The sequence below is a fragment of the Lissotriton vulgaris genome, chromosome 6 (assembly GCF_964263255.1).
Source record: "Lissotriton vulgaris chromosome 6, aLisVul1.2, whole genome shotgun sequence".
Taxonomy (NCBI): Eukaryota; Metazoa; Chordata; class Amphibia; order Caudata; family Salamandridae; genus Lissotriton; species Lissotriton vulgaris.
Genome location: NC_141694.1, coordinates 1,883,765,066 through 1,883,782,821, shown reverse-complemented (window position 1 = coordinate 1,883,782,821; position 17,756 = coordinate 1,883,765,066). Strand labels below are relative to the sequence as shown.

Here is a 17,756-nt window from a genome sequence, read left to right as displayed (position 1 = left end):
CTAGATCGATTACGGGCATATCCACACAAGATAATACCTGGTCAGAGCTCGAAATAGAATCAATGATGTTTGTTCCATCATATAACGTAGAAAAATGGGTCACCCATTCTTTGGGTTGAATATGGTGATTAAATGATTTCGTCTTATCTGAGTGAGCCTGCACTGCTATGCACCAGAAGGTTCAGTTATCTTTCATATTGGCAGCTACAAGCATGTCGTGCCAGATCTTATGCAAAAAGAACAATTGATGGACAGAATGCCGAACAATATCATGCATTCACCCCAGTACAGAGATCTGGGCCTAAATCCATCATTTTTTTGCTCCCCATGCAATTCCACTTTAGACCCAGCCATATGCAAATAAGTCTTGACCCTGTTCCCCATGGGAATAGTCCAGTCTGAACTGCCAGGCCAAGTCCTCCCTGGACTGGAAACAAGCATCCTATGACCGGTTTTTGGGTATCACTCCTCATCAGCCAGGCAAACTTGACTCCAGTGGCATGAAGAGCACGGGACCAACGTCTAGGCATACCCGTCCCATTCAGGGCGACAAATGCAAAAAGAACAATTTATGAACAGAATGCTGAACAATGTAATGCATTCAACCCATTAAAGAGATCTGGGCCTACATTCATTGTTTTTTGCTCCCCATGCCATTCCAGTTTAGACCCAGCAATATGCAGATAAGTCTTGACCCTGTTTCCCAAAACCGGTCCTAGGATTCTTGTTTCCGGTCCAGGGAGGACCTGGCTTGACAGTTTGGGCTGGACTGTTCCCATGAGACACAGGGTCAAGACTGATTTGCATATGGTCAGATCTAAACTGGGGTGGCACGGTGAGCAAAAGAATGATGGATTTAATCCAGATCTCTTGACTGGGGGTGAATGTTTTGATTAGTTCTCCATTCCGTCCATCCATTCTGTGTCTTTTGCTTCCGCGCCCTAAATTCATCGGGTATGCCCAGATGTGGTTCCCAGGCTCACTGTGCCACTGGATTCAAGCTATCCTGGCTGATGGGTGAAACATGGTGTGGGTCAGTTCGTTCACCTCTTTTGCAAAGCCAAGGGCTCCCTCGCTTCTAAGGGATTACTTTATAAATCGGGAATTTCCACATATTTTCCTTTTCAAGTCTTGAACTGGTATCGAAATGGAAGAATGAAATGCTGTCGAGTTAAATAAATAGTACAGAATCAGACATGCAATGGGTAGCCTCTTTAAAGGATTCCCTAGTGAACTTAAACCCCGTACAGTGTGTCGGGTGGAGGAAGGTGGATCTCCAGTCCACGCTCTTTAAATGCTAGAGATGGGGGGGGGGGCGTGGCCAAGATGGTGGCGAGCTAGGACGTGTTTTCTGGCGCTCCTGCTCGCTGCCCGCCAAAAACAGCCTCGGATTGCATCTATGTGAGTCGGGATAGCAGACTCTGGACTTGGGGGACTCTCTCTCGGCATCGGTGACCCTGGTGCCGGAGGGGAGAGTGGTGGTGGTCCCTGGTGCCGGCGGCCGGCCCGGCTCGGCAGCAGGAGGGCTGCTCTGCGCGCCCTGGGTAGTGGCGGAGGCCGAGAAGGAGGGGCGGCTCGCATCTGCGACCGCCGAGGCAGGCATCAACGGCACGGGCCTCCGCTGGTCTGACCCGGATGACCCGCGGGTCGATCACAGGTCCTCAGGGATCTGTGCGCCCACCTCGGAGGCGCCGAAGTGCGGGACCCACAGGCAGGGGTGGCCCCCGCCTGCATGATCGAGCTGAGTTCCCGCTGAGTGGCCTGGGACCGGGCGCCTGCTCTACGAGACCTGGGGGCTGAGGTGAGGTTTTCCCTCCCCCATGCTCGCGGTAACAGTGCGGCCCTAGCGGCCCTTCACCACCATAACGCAGTCCGCGCATACCGCGACAGCAGCAAGGCTGGGCCCCCTGTCCAGCTCGGGGGGGACGGACAGCAGAGTGCGCCAGAGGTGGGAGGTGCAGGAGGTTTAGCACAACGGATTGAGGCACCTGTCGGGCCTGGGGAGACACACAACTGCCCTAGTGGAGAGAGAGCGGCAATCACCCCACGCACACAGGGGGAAGAGCCCGAAAGTGAGACTTGTGGAGTCATCACCTTGCGGCCTATCCACAAGACCGCCGCCATCCTTCTTCACCATAGCAGGTCTGGCACGATCCCTATCCTAGATTTATGGATAGGCAGAGCCCCAGGGACGGGGGCGCACCAGATTGCGGGGGGGCCACGCCGGGCCTCGGCTCTGAAATCACCCCTGAATCTGCAGCATCTGAGGAGGTCTGTGGTTGAGCAGGATGCCCGGGCGGTGGGCACCTCACCCCGGACGGATAAGGGGACACATAGGTTCAGCGGATGGGGCAACCTCACTTGTACCGGCAGGGCAAAGATACGATCCCCCCACCTGAAGCAGCACGACGCCTGCAACTGTGAGGACTCGCTGCGGGTCGCAGAGATCTCACTCACTATGCACCACAAGGCCTGTGCGGACTGGAGTGGACAGTTTTAGCGCTGCAACGGACCAGAGTGGAGGACTTGTTGGGCCTGCTGCCCTGGGGTCTGACCCGGCTTAGCAGCTAGAGGTTACTTGAGGAACAGTGGAGAAGGGAGGCCTAGAGCTGGTGCCCAGGTGAAGATTGTGTCGGCAGGTGGATCCTGGGAGCGTGCTGGCTTGGTCGTGGGGCCTCAACCACCGCTGCACCGAGCTCAGAACCCATAGAACCGCAGTGAGCCCTTTCAGGCAGTGGGGGTGCGCCTCACTCCACCCGGAGGCTTCCGAGGTGGGGAGCTGTCCTTTATTGGGGCTGGTCAGTAGCGCCTCCCTCTCATTTATCTGCGACTGGAATTACGTTGAGTCAGACGACATCCTCTGGGAGCGGCAGGACAGTCATTCGCAGAACGCTCTCTGACAGGAGTTGCAGGCGGTGGGGATCCACCATAAGCTTAACAGCGGCGTCCACACAACTATGACCTTGGCTAGGATGAGGAAACAGAAGTCCCTGAAGGACATTTTTGGAAGACCGCAATCCACCCCTGATGTACCAACCACGGCTTCCCAGATGGCGACCCAGAGGGCTCAGACAGATGCCGAAGGCAAACTCATCACCAAGCCCTTCTTGGAGTCAATTTTCAATACGCTCCGGACGGATATACAGAACGAAAAAATGGACCTCACTGCTGAAATGCGGGACATCCGCAGAAATGTGGACAATGTTGGCGTGCGCGTTGCCACCCTCGAAGGCAACAGCGACACTGTAACGACGGAAGTGACCATGCTTCAACAAGAAGTTCTTCGTCTGCAGGAACAGCACTTAGATCTTCAGACCCACTTGGAGGATCTGGAAAACAGATCACGTCGCCATAACATCAGGATCCGAGGGGTGAGAGTCTCAGACGACACCAGACACCTATTTGCCTTTACAGAGGGCCTTTTCCGCCACATCTTGACCGCTCCCGCTTATGCAACCATTGTCATAGACAGGGCACACAGAGTCGCCCCCCCTCGGGCACCAAACGCCCCACCTGCTGACATACTTGTATGTTTGCAAGACTTTAAAACTTAAGAAGCAATTTTCTCCAAGGCATGGTCCCTCCATCCCATTTCCTATCAAGGACACTCACCGGTTCTTTACCAGGACTTGGCTCTGATTACCTTACAGCGCCGGCGGCAGTTTCGCCCTGTCACGGAGCACCTCCGACAGCAGAACATCACTTACTCTTGGGGTCATCCGTTCCAACTCCTTTTCCATTTCAACGGCAAATTGCAACAGATGCGCTCCTTCATCGACACATGCCGATTACTGGGACTGGCAGTACCCACCAAGGAAGATGATCGGCGGAGCGAAGTGTCGGAGGAAGAGAAGTCTCCTTCTGGATGGCAGCGACCTAAGCAGCGTTGGCGCTTCCGAAAACCGGACAAGCAGGAAATAGTGAGCGGCCAACAAGACGCGCTCGCCTTGGCCACAGACACGCTGGCTGAGTCGGCTCCCAGCGCCGAGTGAGGATGTGAAGGCACCTTGTCCATGAAAATTGACTCTCAGTCCAGGGTTCCAGACTCCCCCCCCCCGGTCACATTCTGGGCCCCACTTTGACGACCTCTCGGCTCCTTTGGGAGGGCAGACACTTTTGCCAGAACTTGGTTACTTTCTGCAGAATGTTTCTTTTGTCTCTTTCAGATTTTTGTTAGATTATTAGTCCTCTGTTTTTTTTTATATTTTTGATTTTTCTGTTTTCACCTGGGACATTCTTCTTTTTGGGACTGTTTGTGGTGTTTCTTTTGATGGGTCCGGGTCCCCTCGTCCACCACCCCAGGGCACTCCACGCATATAGCCATCACTTATTCCACTGGCCACGTCGCGCCTCCCTGCATAGTTATGGCTACTTCTTGATTGCCGCGGTCTGCAACATGCACATAGCACCACCTCAATTCAGGATCACTGATGACGCACTATTCTCTTAAAATCCTTACCCTCAATGTCCGCGGCTTGAATAACCCGGTCAAACGCAGGGTCATACTCCACTACTTAGAACACTCTAAGGCTGACATATGCCTACTTCAAGAGACCCATCTCCTCCCCAGAGATCATCGCAGACTCAAGGCTAGGGCATTCCTCACACAATTGTTTTCTTCTAACACCACAAAGACTGCAGGGGTGGCCATCCTGGTTTTGCCGTTCCTTCCCGGGAAGGGTCTTACAGAAACAGGTGGAGATTAGGGGCCGCCATTTGACATACCAATTTTCCTTAGGGGACCTGACTTTTGTTGTTGGCTCCATCTACGCTCCCAACGAAGGGCAGGTAAAGTTCCTACACACGGCCTGATGGGATGCAGCCACTACCCTAGATAGACACCTGCTGCTTGGAGGGAATCTCAACGTTGTGTTTGACAACGAGCTAGACCGCTCCTGTCAGAGAACGACGCAGGCTGGAGTCCTTCTGCCTTCAGGGCGAGCGCTACTCCAGGAGCTGGGAGTGACTGATCTCTGGCGCCTCTTTAATCCCCGATCCCGAAGCTGCACATTCTATTCGGGGGCTCACAAAACTTACGCACGTCTAGATTATCTTCTCGGTTCCCCTCTTGTTCAAACCCATGCAACCAATGTAGATATTCTAACGGCCTCACTTTCAGATCACTCCCAGGTGCTAGTTAGCCTCCATATCCCACACACACCACCCCCCGCAGACACTGGCGTCTATGCGACACACTGCTCCAGCGCCCACCAGTGGTTGCTCAAATCCAGAAGCCCATTACCGACTTTTAGCTCCCATAACGCTAACCTAGATACCTCCGTGGCTACGCAGTAGGCGGCCTTAAAGGCAGTCATTCGGGGGGGATTTATAGTGATTTCCTCAGCCCACAATCGAGATAGAGAATGCAAGAGGGCAGACCTCACTCGGAGAGTCTTAGAACTTGAACAACTCCACCAGAGAACAGGGGCCTCTAAAGCTTGGTGCCAACTCTGTATAGAATGGAAGCAGCTCGTGTCCTTAGACCAGGATAAAGCAGAATATGCAGCACTCAGGCTGCGACACTCTTACTACACTGAGGGGGATAAGTGTAGCCGCCTCCTCGTCAATAAACTGAGGCCAGGCAGCAACAAGGGGTTCAGACCATACATACTATAGCAGGCAAAGCTGTAACAGACGATGCGACCATAGCTGAAGTCTTCCGTGACTTTTATGCCGACCTTTATGCCGAAGACCCTCTTGATCTCCAATGTAGCGCGGAATACATAGCTTCTGCAGGCTTGCCCTCCCTCTTCCCAGCACAGGCAGACCATTCCGACAGGGCCATTCAGTTAGAAGAGGTTATCTCGGCAATTTCCCGTCTCAAAGTGGGTAAATCTCCAGGTCCGGACGGCTATACAGCCGCCTTCTACAAGACTTTTAGCAACCAACTGGCCCCCACCTTGAAACGTTTATTCAACACCTTTGAACATACAGGGGCAATCCCGGGTGAGATGCTGAAGGCGGCAGTGGTCATCATTCCAAAACCTGGTAAGGCTAGGACGGCTTGCAGCGCATGACAACCAATCTCGCTGCTTAACATAGACATCAAGCTATACACGAGCATCATTGCGACCCGATTGGCGCCTTATATGGCACAACTAGTTGAGCCTGGCCAAGCTGGGTTTATTCCCCAAAGGCAAACCAATGACAACACTAAACACATACTACACCTCGTTGAGAAGGCCTCCCGCAGCCAAGGCGAGTATATGCTTTTAGCTATTGATGCGGAGAAGGACTTCAATAGGGTCCACTGGCCTTACCTGGAGCTGGTAATGATAGCTGCTGGCTTCGGGGAGAAACTCTGTACCCGCATCATGAATTGCTATAGGTCGCCAATGGCGACGGTCCGTGTTAACAGCCACACATCTTCCCGGTTTCCCATTGGGAGGGGCACTAGACAGGGGTGCCCCCTGTCGCTCCTCCTCTTCGCACTCTATATGGAACCACTGGTTCTTAAAGTCCGTCATCACTGGGATTAAATTCGGGGGAGACACCCACACCATTAGTCTCTACGCTGATGACATCCTGCTGTCCCTATCGGATCCGGCCACTTCGGTGCGCGCCCTCTTCATTGAGCTACACAACTTTGCTCAGGGTTCATGCTTCAAAATGTATATGGACAAATCCTTGGCCCTTAGTCTTTCCCTTTCCCCGCAAACTCTCAGCCACCTCCAAGAGGAACACCCGATGCAGTGGTCGACGGAAGCAATCCCATATCTGGGTATTCAGCTTGCGCCTACTCTCCAAGCGACTTCTAACATTAATTATTCCAAACTCCGCAGCCGCGTTCGGACAGTGCTGAACAGATGGAAATACTGCACAATATGCTGGATGGGCAGGATAGCGGCCAATAAAATGACCATACTCCCCCAAATGTTGTACTTATTTCAGACTCTTCCCCTCCGACCCCCTATGGGCTTGATCCAACGGATGCAAGCGGACCTCTCACGCTTCATTTGGCATGGTCGTAAGCCGCGCTACAACATCAGGTCGCCATTCTTCCACCGGAAGAGTGGGGGGTGCCCGACCTTCAATCCTACTTCCATGCTGCCCAGCTTAGATACCTTGTGGAATGGCAGAGGATGGAATCGGAAAAGCACTGGCTGTTCCAGGACCAGGCAGTAGCAGGCAGACCACTGCAGGGGGTTCCCTTTCTTCATAAACGTCACCGCCCAGCCAACCTATATGCATCATACATAGGCTTTCCTGTTTTCAGTTTCTATTTTTGGTAAATTCTGGTGGTGTTTTGTCAGTGTTTTCCAGTGATTTCAATACCTGAAAAAAACAGTGCTTTTCAGTGGTTACTCATTTTCGCGCCATAAAAAACAACTGAAACAGTGTTTTACTGGTGTTTATGGAACGCTTTGCTTTTAATATTGTTGGTTTTCTTCAATGATGCATGGCATATAGACAGAGTAGGTACAGTGCATATGAAGTCCAAATAAATGTTTACAAGTCTAATTTATTGTAGTACACCATACAATATTTCTTCTTGATTCTTTGGTCATTCACTCTCTCTTTTTCCTTCCCATGTACACTTTTATTTGTGAAAAGGCCCTCTCCACATTAGCACTTGAGACTTGCAATGCCAAAACAGCCAGTACACAATTTGCTAACTCTGGCCACTGACGTGTACACAATCATTACAATGAATATTCTGTAAACACATCTCTACAGTAGAAAAACAGAAACCCCCTGGATTCATTTCAATAAATACACCCATACCATACCCATTCACACACCAACAACCTCTCACAAAACCTCATTCAACTTGCATCTGTACATGGTAGTTGTTAAAAACGACCAGCGCACCTCTGCAAAAAAATAGATATTAAAGTTCAGAGCACAAGATAAATACACCCATACCATACCCATTCACACACAAACAACCTCTCACAAAACCTCATACAACTTGCATCTGTACATGGTAGTTGTTAAAAATGACCAGCGGAACCTCTGCAAAAAAATAGATATTAAAGTTCAGAGCACAAGTTTAAACACATGGTCGGGTCGACGCGCGTTTCGATGGTGTAGGATGGCTTAGACCACCTTCATCAAGACCTTGTCTCTTAAATTATTAAATAGGCCAAACATGAGCACATATTAAAGACTGTTGGTCATGAAAACACTCTTACATGTGTCCTCGTCCTCCTAGAAACTGTTGGGAGCCCTCATTTAATCATTCATACCACCATGTGTTCGACATTACTTGCAAAAGAGAATTTTCAACCACGCATTCACAACATCCTATCCCCAATTTCCCAAAATGTGAGTGAGTGATGTTTAAGAAGTGTTTACACGCGTGGAAAGATACAAGAATACCAACCACCAATTCAAAGATAGGCCTTCACTATCATGCTATAATAAAAACATGCTCCAAATAAAAAGAAGGAATAGAAGTGCATCAAGATGAATCCTAACATCTGTGATTAGTATATACAGCCTTACACGTCACGATTTTCACATAATTACTCACAGAAAAAAATATGTGGAAACAAATTTTTCAAGGTTAGTGAAGTAACCTGATCAAATAACGCTGCCTCCCTTATACTCAGCAGAACCGCCTCAGTATAATAGATGAACAATGAATGAATCATTAGGAAAAAAAGGAACACTAGTTAACATGTAATGTAGGCATAGTCTCTATCCCCTAAACTTCTTACCAAAGTCATTCTCTTGAATCGAAATACAAGGATATTCTTAATTAATTATGTGGTCCCCTTTGCAGTAAAACTATGCTCGTGCTAAAAGAGGAAAAACGTCACATGATCACCAAGCGTCCCTCAAGATGATTTGACCGAGTCCATATAGTCTGTCTCCAAACATAGTGATTCTAACATCTTACTGCCAACAATACTGACCTAATTAATGTAGAAAGTAGATCAACAAACAAATTCCTGCATTCTTTCCATCTCCATGCTTTGGCTTTGGCTCTTTTAATTGATAGATTACACTGAGAAGGGAAGCAGACGGAAAAGACACTCAACAATTTGACTTTCTTGTATCTAGCCTCTATCCAGAGTCTCATAAAGTTCTTTTATGTGCTCAGATTCCACCCTATGGTAACCGCTGCACAATACTATTCATCTGGCACTACTAAAAATTAACTTTTGTCTTGCAACCATCCTCACATATTTTACCACTAGCGAATGGTTCGGACTAGATATAAGCCTTGCTTATACTAACACAGCCTAAATGATACTTTACGAATCGAAAATGCTATGCTTTCTTCATAAACCGAGGTGCTTCCCGCACTTAATTTCTCCAGATTATCCTAAAGTGCGGGCGCCTTGCTACACCCCACATACAGAGTCTTAATACCGTCCTTACTCCAATGCTGCTAAATCTCCAACCCTCTCCGTAACGCGAGAAAATATTAAATAAACAAACTCACACAAGAAGCATCACCCCAATGATCATAGTCGTAGCAGTATAACCCCAAGTTAAAACAAACCAACATGGCTATAGTCACAGCTCAAATAACGCCCTAATTTGTCAAGTTTACCTATTATTTACGATGCAGTTCCCAAATCACGACGCACCAGAGCTCTTCGGACGAAGTCTATGCTTTAAGTCTTAGAGTTTTTGAAGTTCAAATGTTGCCAATTAGCCAAACAATGCCACAGTTTTGGTTTTCATGGTTATGCTGCCCTTTGCTCTTCTGCATTCCACTTCCCATTATCTTTCCATCCTGCATGCTGATCAGCTTAATTACTGACTCTTCTTTTGCAATTAGTGCGGCACAGGGCAGCCATTTGGCCGGAGCCCTGAAATATACGACCCTGCTGATGGACTGAGCTTCTCTCCCCCACGTTAGCCAAGCAGGGGGCCCTTGCCTACGCGCCGCATAAGCGTTTCAAGGACATTTTTTTTAAAAATACAGACGCAATACACTTGAACATGCCGCCGCTTTCCCCGGTGACCTCCCCCCCCACCCCCCCACCCCCCCCCGTCGCCCAATAAGTGATTAATTTCCTACCTAATTAAAACACTGCAGGGGCTTCACAAAGGGGTGTAATTACAACAAAGCCTTGTTATATGGTCATTTTAAAGATCTGTGAACGTACTGGGTGCGGCCGCAGGCAGACAAACGGCAGACCACAACAGTTTCCCTCCCCCACATTAGCCAGGCAGGGGGCCCTTGCTCACGGGCCGCATTAAGAGTTTCAAAGACATTTTTAAAACTACGCAAAACACTTGAGCATGCCGCCTACTCAGCCCTGGGTGCTCCTTGTGTGACACACAATGGCAAACTCTATGTAGTTGAAAGTATGTGAATATTTTACTAAAAGTTGCATCGAGGTTTACTCCGCTTAGATGCCGCGCCACGCTTTCACCTTTCACCCACCCTCCTGCGGACCACAACAGGGCTTGCCTGCGTGTCGGGACCCCGGCCGTATGGTCTTTGCAGGTGTCACTGCTGAAGCAGGAGCTTGGCAAGAGCTTGGGAGCAGCACGATGCGCTGCTTCAGGTCAGGTGGGAGCGCACGATCGTGACCAACTGGTAAGTGTGCATACCGGGTGAGCAGTCCTTCGGTCCTGCAGCACAATGTTGAGCCCCGTGCCTGCAGAAATGGCCCAACTAGACTCCCAGGCTTGAAAGCACCTGGAAGCACTCCCCACAAGCAGTGAGGTGGAAGTGGAACCTGGCATTCTGGCTATCTCAGGTAACCTGGTAATCTGGCAACTTGCCCTGACGTTCCTGCCCTGAGTCTAATATCGTGCAGCCAGCCTCAACCACGCAGCGCTATCTAGCAGTGTGCGCGTTTATGGCAAGGAGTCCTCGTCCCTGCAAAAGCAGTACTAGCTCTAGCTGCCTCAGCACCCCTCAAATAGTGCTTCTAAGATCACCCACGACCCGCTAATTAATTCAACATCAGCCAGCCACAGCTAAATGTGCCTTAGGCATGCAGAGTCGTTCGGAGCTGCTTCCTTCGCGGGCCTAAATTGCAGTTGGATCTGCAGTGCTCTGGCTCCATCAAGTGGACAAAAGGTGCAACAGCAATGAAAATCAGTGACACTCGGTTTCAACCGTGTCAGCTGATTTTCATCCTGTAGGGTATAATCGGGCAGAGTCAGTTTTAACCGAATTCCGGAAAGCCTAATCATACATCACAGGCACCATCTTGGAATCCTGGGATCGCACCAACTCCCATGCACAATTAACCACATTCCCATCACCTCTCACACCGCTGTGGGACAACCCGGAATTCCCACCTGGCACGGAAGCCCGAGCCTTTCAAGCTTGGCGTTCTTCCCCCTGCAGGCACCTGGGGCATCTCTTTGATCTGGAGGGCATCATCCCATTTCCACAGTTGAGGGAGCATTATGTCCTACCCGGGAACGGCACTCCTCGCATATCTTCAGGTCCGGCATTGGGCACTACACCCACACATTAAACCACAGGCACAATGTTTACTATCCCCTTTCGAAAAGGGGCTGATAACCCGTTCCTCCGACAAGAGAATCATTTCGGACCTCTATAAGTTTCTCTTAGGCCCCAATACACACACCTATAATGCAGGTCGCGCTAGATGGGAGAAAGACCTGGGAAGGCCCCTTACCCACAACGAATGGGAGGGTATCTACTGTAGGGCGCAGCATTCAGCGTACCCTATGGGTCTCACGGAGACCCTCACCAAAATTGTTACCTACTGGTACTATACCCCAGAGCGGATACACAGCTTGGACCCCCGGCGCAGCGTCCTATGTTGGAGGGGGTGTGGAGAAAAGGGCACACTGGAACACATCCTCTGGATGCTTGATTACGGTCCAGGGAAGACATGGCTTGGTAGTTCGGGCTGGACTGTTCCCATGAGGCACAGGGTCAAGGCGGATTTGCATATGGCCATGTCTGAACTGGGGTGGTGTGGTGAGCAAAGAAATGATGGATTTTGGCCCAGATCTCTGTACTGGGGTGAATGTATGACATTGTTCTGCTCTGTCCATCAGCTGTTGTTTTTGCATTTGTCACCTCGAGTGGGATTGCTATGCTCAGACGTGAGTCCTGTGCTCTCCACGCCACTGGAGTCAAGATATCCTGGCTGATGACGGCTGATAGCCAGAAACAGGTCCTCGGAAGCTTGTTTCCGGTCCAGGGAAGACATGGCTTGGCACTGTTCCCATGAGGCACAGGGTCAGACTGATTTGCATATGGCCATGTCTGACCTGGGGTGGTGTGGTGAGCAAAAAAACGATGGATTTAGGCCCAGATCTCTGTACTGGGTGTATGTATGACATTGTTCTGCATCCTGTCCATCAACTGTGGTTTTTGCAACTGGCTCTTATTGTAAGCACTGGATGTCCCGCTGTTAAGAGAGCCGGCTGATGTTACCCGCACTATCCATGGGAGTAGCAGGCAGTGAGTTGTAAGAAGCACTGCGGGTGTTCGGTATGATGGAGCAAGGCACAGTGTAAAATCTTAGAAGTTAAGCTTTGTACAACCTAGACTGCCCCCTACATTCTGGGTCACAATGCCCACCACAGACACGCATGCGGCAGGTTTCCATACCGATGGACGAGGGAGAGCGGAGCGCTGCAGGACACTAGTTGCCATACCCTGGATTGGAGCCTGGCACCAGCCGCCTGAAGCATTGGACGCGCTGCCATTGCCTGAAAGTCTGCTTCTGCGGGTATCTGATGGAAGCTGCCAGCCTGAGCTTCAGGGCACAGCCCACATTTCATCACTGCTTCTCTTTCCACATGCCCTGTTACCCTTGGAGGCTGCCTATACCAGAGGGGTTCATCTAGATCTGATTTTCATTCCGCCTGAGCTAAAGTATCATTATTGGCATCACAGACACAGGTACATGTTGCAGAGATGTGTAGGCAGCCATGTCCCTTACCTAGCATACCATTTACCAGCATTATGCCCTGGATGCGCCTTCTTGCTAAGATGCAGCTTTTGGCCAGGATTTTCTGCTAAAACTTGTCTGATCAAATTCTTGTCTTGCCTGCGTTGCCTGCCTTCAAACAAGTTTGGACGCGTTGTTTAACCAAAATGCAAGAGCAGTATGAATGAATAAGAAAGAACAACCCTGAGGCCGACTGATCGTCCTCTAAACCCTGGCTTCCCTCATCCAACCCCCTTTATTATGTGATCCACCACAGATGGCAGAACACACATGCTGAGGTGATCGGCGGCATACAGGCTCTGCTCACTTGCAAGGAAGGGACTCTCCTCCTGGAGTTTCTTACAAACAATTAAACTTACAGAAATGTTTACCATTATTCCAGTCCTGCCTGTGTTGCAGGCAAGTCTCAGCGAGTGAAGGACCGGGCGCAGAGACTGAAGGAAACAGAATCATTACTAATGCAGGTCTTCCCTTGCATATTTCTCTTCTTGCTTAATAAGTTTAACATGAGTCATTATTAAAAGTTAAAAGCCCTTCACTGTCCCTTTAGTCATTTGTTGAAATGTAGCATCTCAGTGTAGGTTTCATTCTGATCGAATATATTGCATGGCTGTTGGGAGAGGATAGGCAGTGTTCTCTTGGTAGCTTGTTATTGACTATAGGGAGGTTGCAAGTTAAAGACCTCCAATGTCATAGGACCAGCCTGGTTCTGCATCAAGGTTTTCTTGTATTTCGAAATAATTCTGTGGCTCAGTTTTTTTTGTTGGCTGTTATGTTCCTTAATTATAATTGTTCTACCATTGACTTATTGGAGGAGTAGGGATTGGCAGCACCACAGCAGGTGCACAAACAGCAGATTTTGCAGACCTAGTCAGAGAAGTGACGGTGGTAACATGACTCCTTCCTATACATTAGGTTACCCAGTTTTCCATTCCAGCCTCTCTCTTTGGATAAAAGAGATGGAAGATCCATGTGGTGATGACGAGCGTGAGCCGGAGAGGCAGCACATTCCAAGCACCAGGATTGGCAAGAATCCCTTACAGTGAATGTCTGCGCCCCAAAGCACATGATACATGGATTTGATTCGGGTATCGGGAGGGAACATAGCAAGAATGTTGGCGATGTGTTAATGTGCAAGCATGCACTCAGTTGCAAATCCCCAAGTTCAATAACGCAGGTCAATAGAGCGAAGGTAGTTGCAGCTTCCTTCATAATCAATCAATCAATCATTCAATCAATCAAAGCATTTATATAGCGCACTACTCACCCGGAGGGTCTCAAGGCGCTAGGGGAGGGGGGGGGTCCGCTACTGCTCGAACATCCAGGTCTTGAGCTGCTTCCTGAAGGCCAGGTGGTCCTGGGTCAGGCATAGGTGGGTCGGGAGGGAGTTCCAAGTCTTGGCGGCCAGGTAGGAGAAGGACCTTCCCCCTCTGGTGGCTCTTCGGAAGCGAGGGACGGCGGCGAGGGCGTGGCTGGTCGATCGAAGCTGGCGTTTGGGAGCGTAGAAGTTGAGGCGGCTGTTGAGGTATCCTGGGCCCTGGTTGTGTAGGGATTTGTGTGCGTGGGTGAGGAGACAGAAGGTGATTCTCCTATTGACGGGAGCCAGTGCAGGTCTCTCAGGTGTCCAGAAATGTGGCTGCGACGGGGGATGTCCAGGATGAGTCGTGCTGAGGCGTTCTGGATCCGCTGGAGTCTCTTCTGGAGTTTGGCGGTGGTACCGGCGTAGAGGGAGTTGCAGTAGTCCAGACGGTGTTATACTGGGCGTCCTCGGGATTGGTTTGAAGAATATGTTCCACCTCTCAATCTATCCAACGACTGGAATTGCCATTAAGGCACAGCACGTTGAACCGATTAAGCGAGGGACGTTTGTAGGGGGAGATTAGGAGCCAGGAAGGAAAGGAAGGGAACAGCAGGGAGGGAGATCTGGAAAAGACAGAAAGAGAACAGAAACTCATGAGTAACTGTCTTTTTCTCACTTTCTATATACAGTAATAACAAATACACCTTATACTGTCTAAATACCTGTAAAGAAAAAGAATCCTTCAGTGAAAACAAAGGAAAATAATCGTCTATGTGTTGAATTCACACAAAAACGATGGATGTTCAGTTACTGCCCCTGAACAGAAATCCACAGCGGGAGCAAAGTTTTCCCCACAAACAAGAGAAGATTAGAGCGAAATGTAGTTCAGAAATATCCGTGGATTATTCAACATCCACAACACCGTCGGCCGACAATACCGACCGGGCCAAATTCATAGAACAAATGAGGGGTGAAACCAATGTACACAACCAGAGACAAACAGCCCTGGAAAGCCTCCTTCAGGACTCTAGAATGTTTGCAAAACGCCAAGAGCAAAAACAGTCCAGGTGCAAGCACCCTTACCACACCAAACACGAACCGCCAAAGCACGAACAACTCGGACCGGAGAATTCCCGATGCTGAGTGATGCGCCCTGTCCTCCTTATGCTTCCGCGATCAACCTCTCGCGAGAAAGCAAAGGATCATGGGAGCGCTAGTTCTCCAGCCGCGTTCTGCCGGGAATTGTAGTCCGTAGCGCGGCGCGATCGTGACAGACGGCTGGTGACGAGGGCCTGGGTGACCGTCTTCCTGATCTCGGTAGGGATCCACCGGAAGATCTTACGTAGCATGCGCAGGATGTTGAAGCACGAGGAGGAGACGGCGTTGATTTGTCTGGTCATGGAGAGGGAGGAGTCCAGGATGAAGCCCAGGTTGCATGCGTGGTCTGTTGGTTTGGGTGCGCTGCCCAGGGCGGGGGGCCACCAGGAGTCGTCCCAGGCGGAGGGTGAAGATCCCAGGATGAGGACTTCCGTCTTGTCCGAGTTCAGTTTCAGGCGGCTGTTCATCATCCACTTGGCTACGTCTGTCATCCCTTCGTGTAGGTTGGCTCTAGCTGTGGCGGGGTCATTGGTGAGGGAGAGGATCAGCTGGGGGTCGTCGGCGTAGGAGATGATGTTGAGCTTGTGTTGGCATGCCATGGCTGCGAGGGGGCTCATGTAGACGTTGAAGAGGGTTGGGCTGAGCGAGGAGCCTTGAGGAACGCCGCAGATGACTTCGGTGGCTTCTGATCTGAACGGGGGGAGGCGAACTCTCTGTGTCCTTCCGGCGAGGAAGGAGATGATCCACTCTAGTGTCTTTTCCTGGATTCCGACGTTGCTGAGGTGCGGCACTAGGGTAAGGTGGCAGACAGTGTCGAAAGCCGCGGAGAGGTCTAGGAGGATGAGGGCCGCTGTTTCTCCATTGTCGAGCAGGGCTCGGATATCATCAGTGGCTGCGATCAGGGCGGTCTCGGTGCTGTGGTTGGCCCGGAAGCCAGACTGCGAGAGGTTGAGGGATCCGTTCGTTTCGAGGAAGGCGGCCAGCTGTTTGTTGACGGTCTTCTCAATGACTTTTGCAGGAAACGGGAGCAGCGAGATGGGGCAGTAGTTCTTGAGGTCGGTGGGGTCGGCTGATGGCTTCTTTAGTAGAGCGCTGAGTTCGGCGTGCTTCCAGCTCTCCGGGAAGGTAGCGGTGTCGAAGGACGTGTTGATGATGTCCCGCAGGTGGGGTGCGATGACAGCGTCGGCCTTGTTGAAGACGTGGTGAGGGCAGGGGTCGGTCGGAGATCCGGAGTGGATGGAGTTCATCGTGCGGACGGTGTCTTCGGTGCTGATCGGGGTCCAGGCGCGGATGGTGGTGGTGGAGGGCGGTGGTTCGGTCGTGGCGTGCGTCGGTTGAGTGCCGAAGCTGTTGTGTATGTCCGCGATCTTGTTGTGGAAGTAGGAGGCGAGGGAGTTGCAGAGGTCTTGTGAGGGGGTGATGTCGTTGTTTCCGGCGTTGGGGTTGTAGAGCTCTTTCATGATGTTGAAGAGTTCCTTGCTGTTGTGTGCGTTGTTGTACAGTCGTTTCTTGAATGCAGTTTTCTTGGTGGTGTGAATCAGTTGGTGGTGTTTTCGGGTGGCGAGCTTGACGGCAGTCATGTTGTCCGGTGTTGGGTCTCTGCGTCAGGCTTTATCGAGGGTTCTGCAGTTCCTCTTGGAGTTCTTGAGTTTGTCGGTGAACCATGGGGCTTTCTTGCTGCCGGGTCTGCTAGGCGGGGTCCTCAGAGGGGCGAGGTCATCTGCACAGTTGCTGATCCATTTTGTGAGGTTGGTGGCCACCTGGCTGGGGTTCGTTGTGCCGGTGGGAAGGTTCTTGCTCAGGGAAGCGACGAGCTTGTCTGCTGTGACCTTGTTCCAGCTTCTGCGTGCAACCTGTTGCTGGTGGTGGTGGTGGATCGTGGTCCTTCTGAAGCAGTGGAGTGGTTGGGGCATATTAATCCTATTGGTATCTGCAGACAAGATGAATAAATGAATGAAAGTGTTTTTGTATAGCGTAACGTTCACTCCAAGGAGCATCTTGGCGCTTAGCGAAAAGAAAAGAGACAACTGGTGATGTATTACAGAGGAAGGGGTGACTGAGGGAGAAACTTTAAATCAGAGATAGCGCTAAGTGATCTGGGGTAGCAAAGGTCCATGTTTTGAGAAGGCTCCTAAAAGTTAGTTCCATTTGTGTGTGCCTCAACTGAGTGGGTAGGGCGTTCCACGCTTTTGTCCCTCGTACCGCCATAATCTCTACATCTCCCCCCCCCCCGGTGTGGTCAATTTGAAGTTGGGGACAGTTATCAGATTTTCTGATGTGGACCGCAGAGTGCGTTTGGTTCTATAAGGCTTGATGTTGGATCTTAAATATTCTGGCCCAGTTTCGTTTATGGCCCTGTATGTGGTGGTTAGGATCTTAAAGAGAATCCTTTTGTGGACCGGTAGCCAGTGAAGCTTTTAAGTGCTGCAGCTGAGGAGGAGTCCCAAGGGAGCTTGAGTACCAGTCTCGCCGCAGAATTTTGGACCACTTGTAACCTTTTCACA

General features: G+C 50.5%; 1 pseudogene; it reads left to right on the top strand.

The window, feature by feature from the left end:
- The window catches only part of LOC147709769 (uncharacterized), a 61,401-nt pseudogene that overhangs the window by 40,480 nt on the left and 3,165 nt on the right, over nt 1-17,756 (top strand).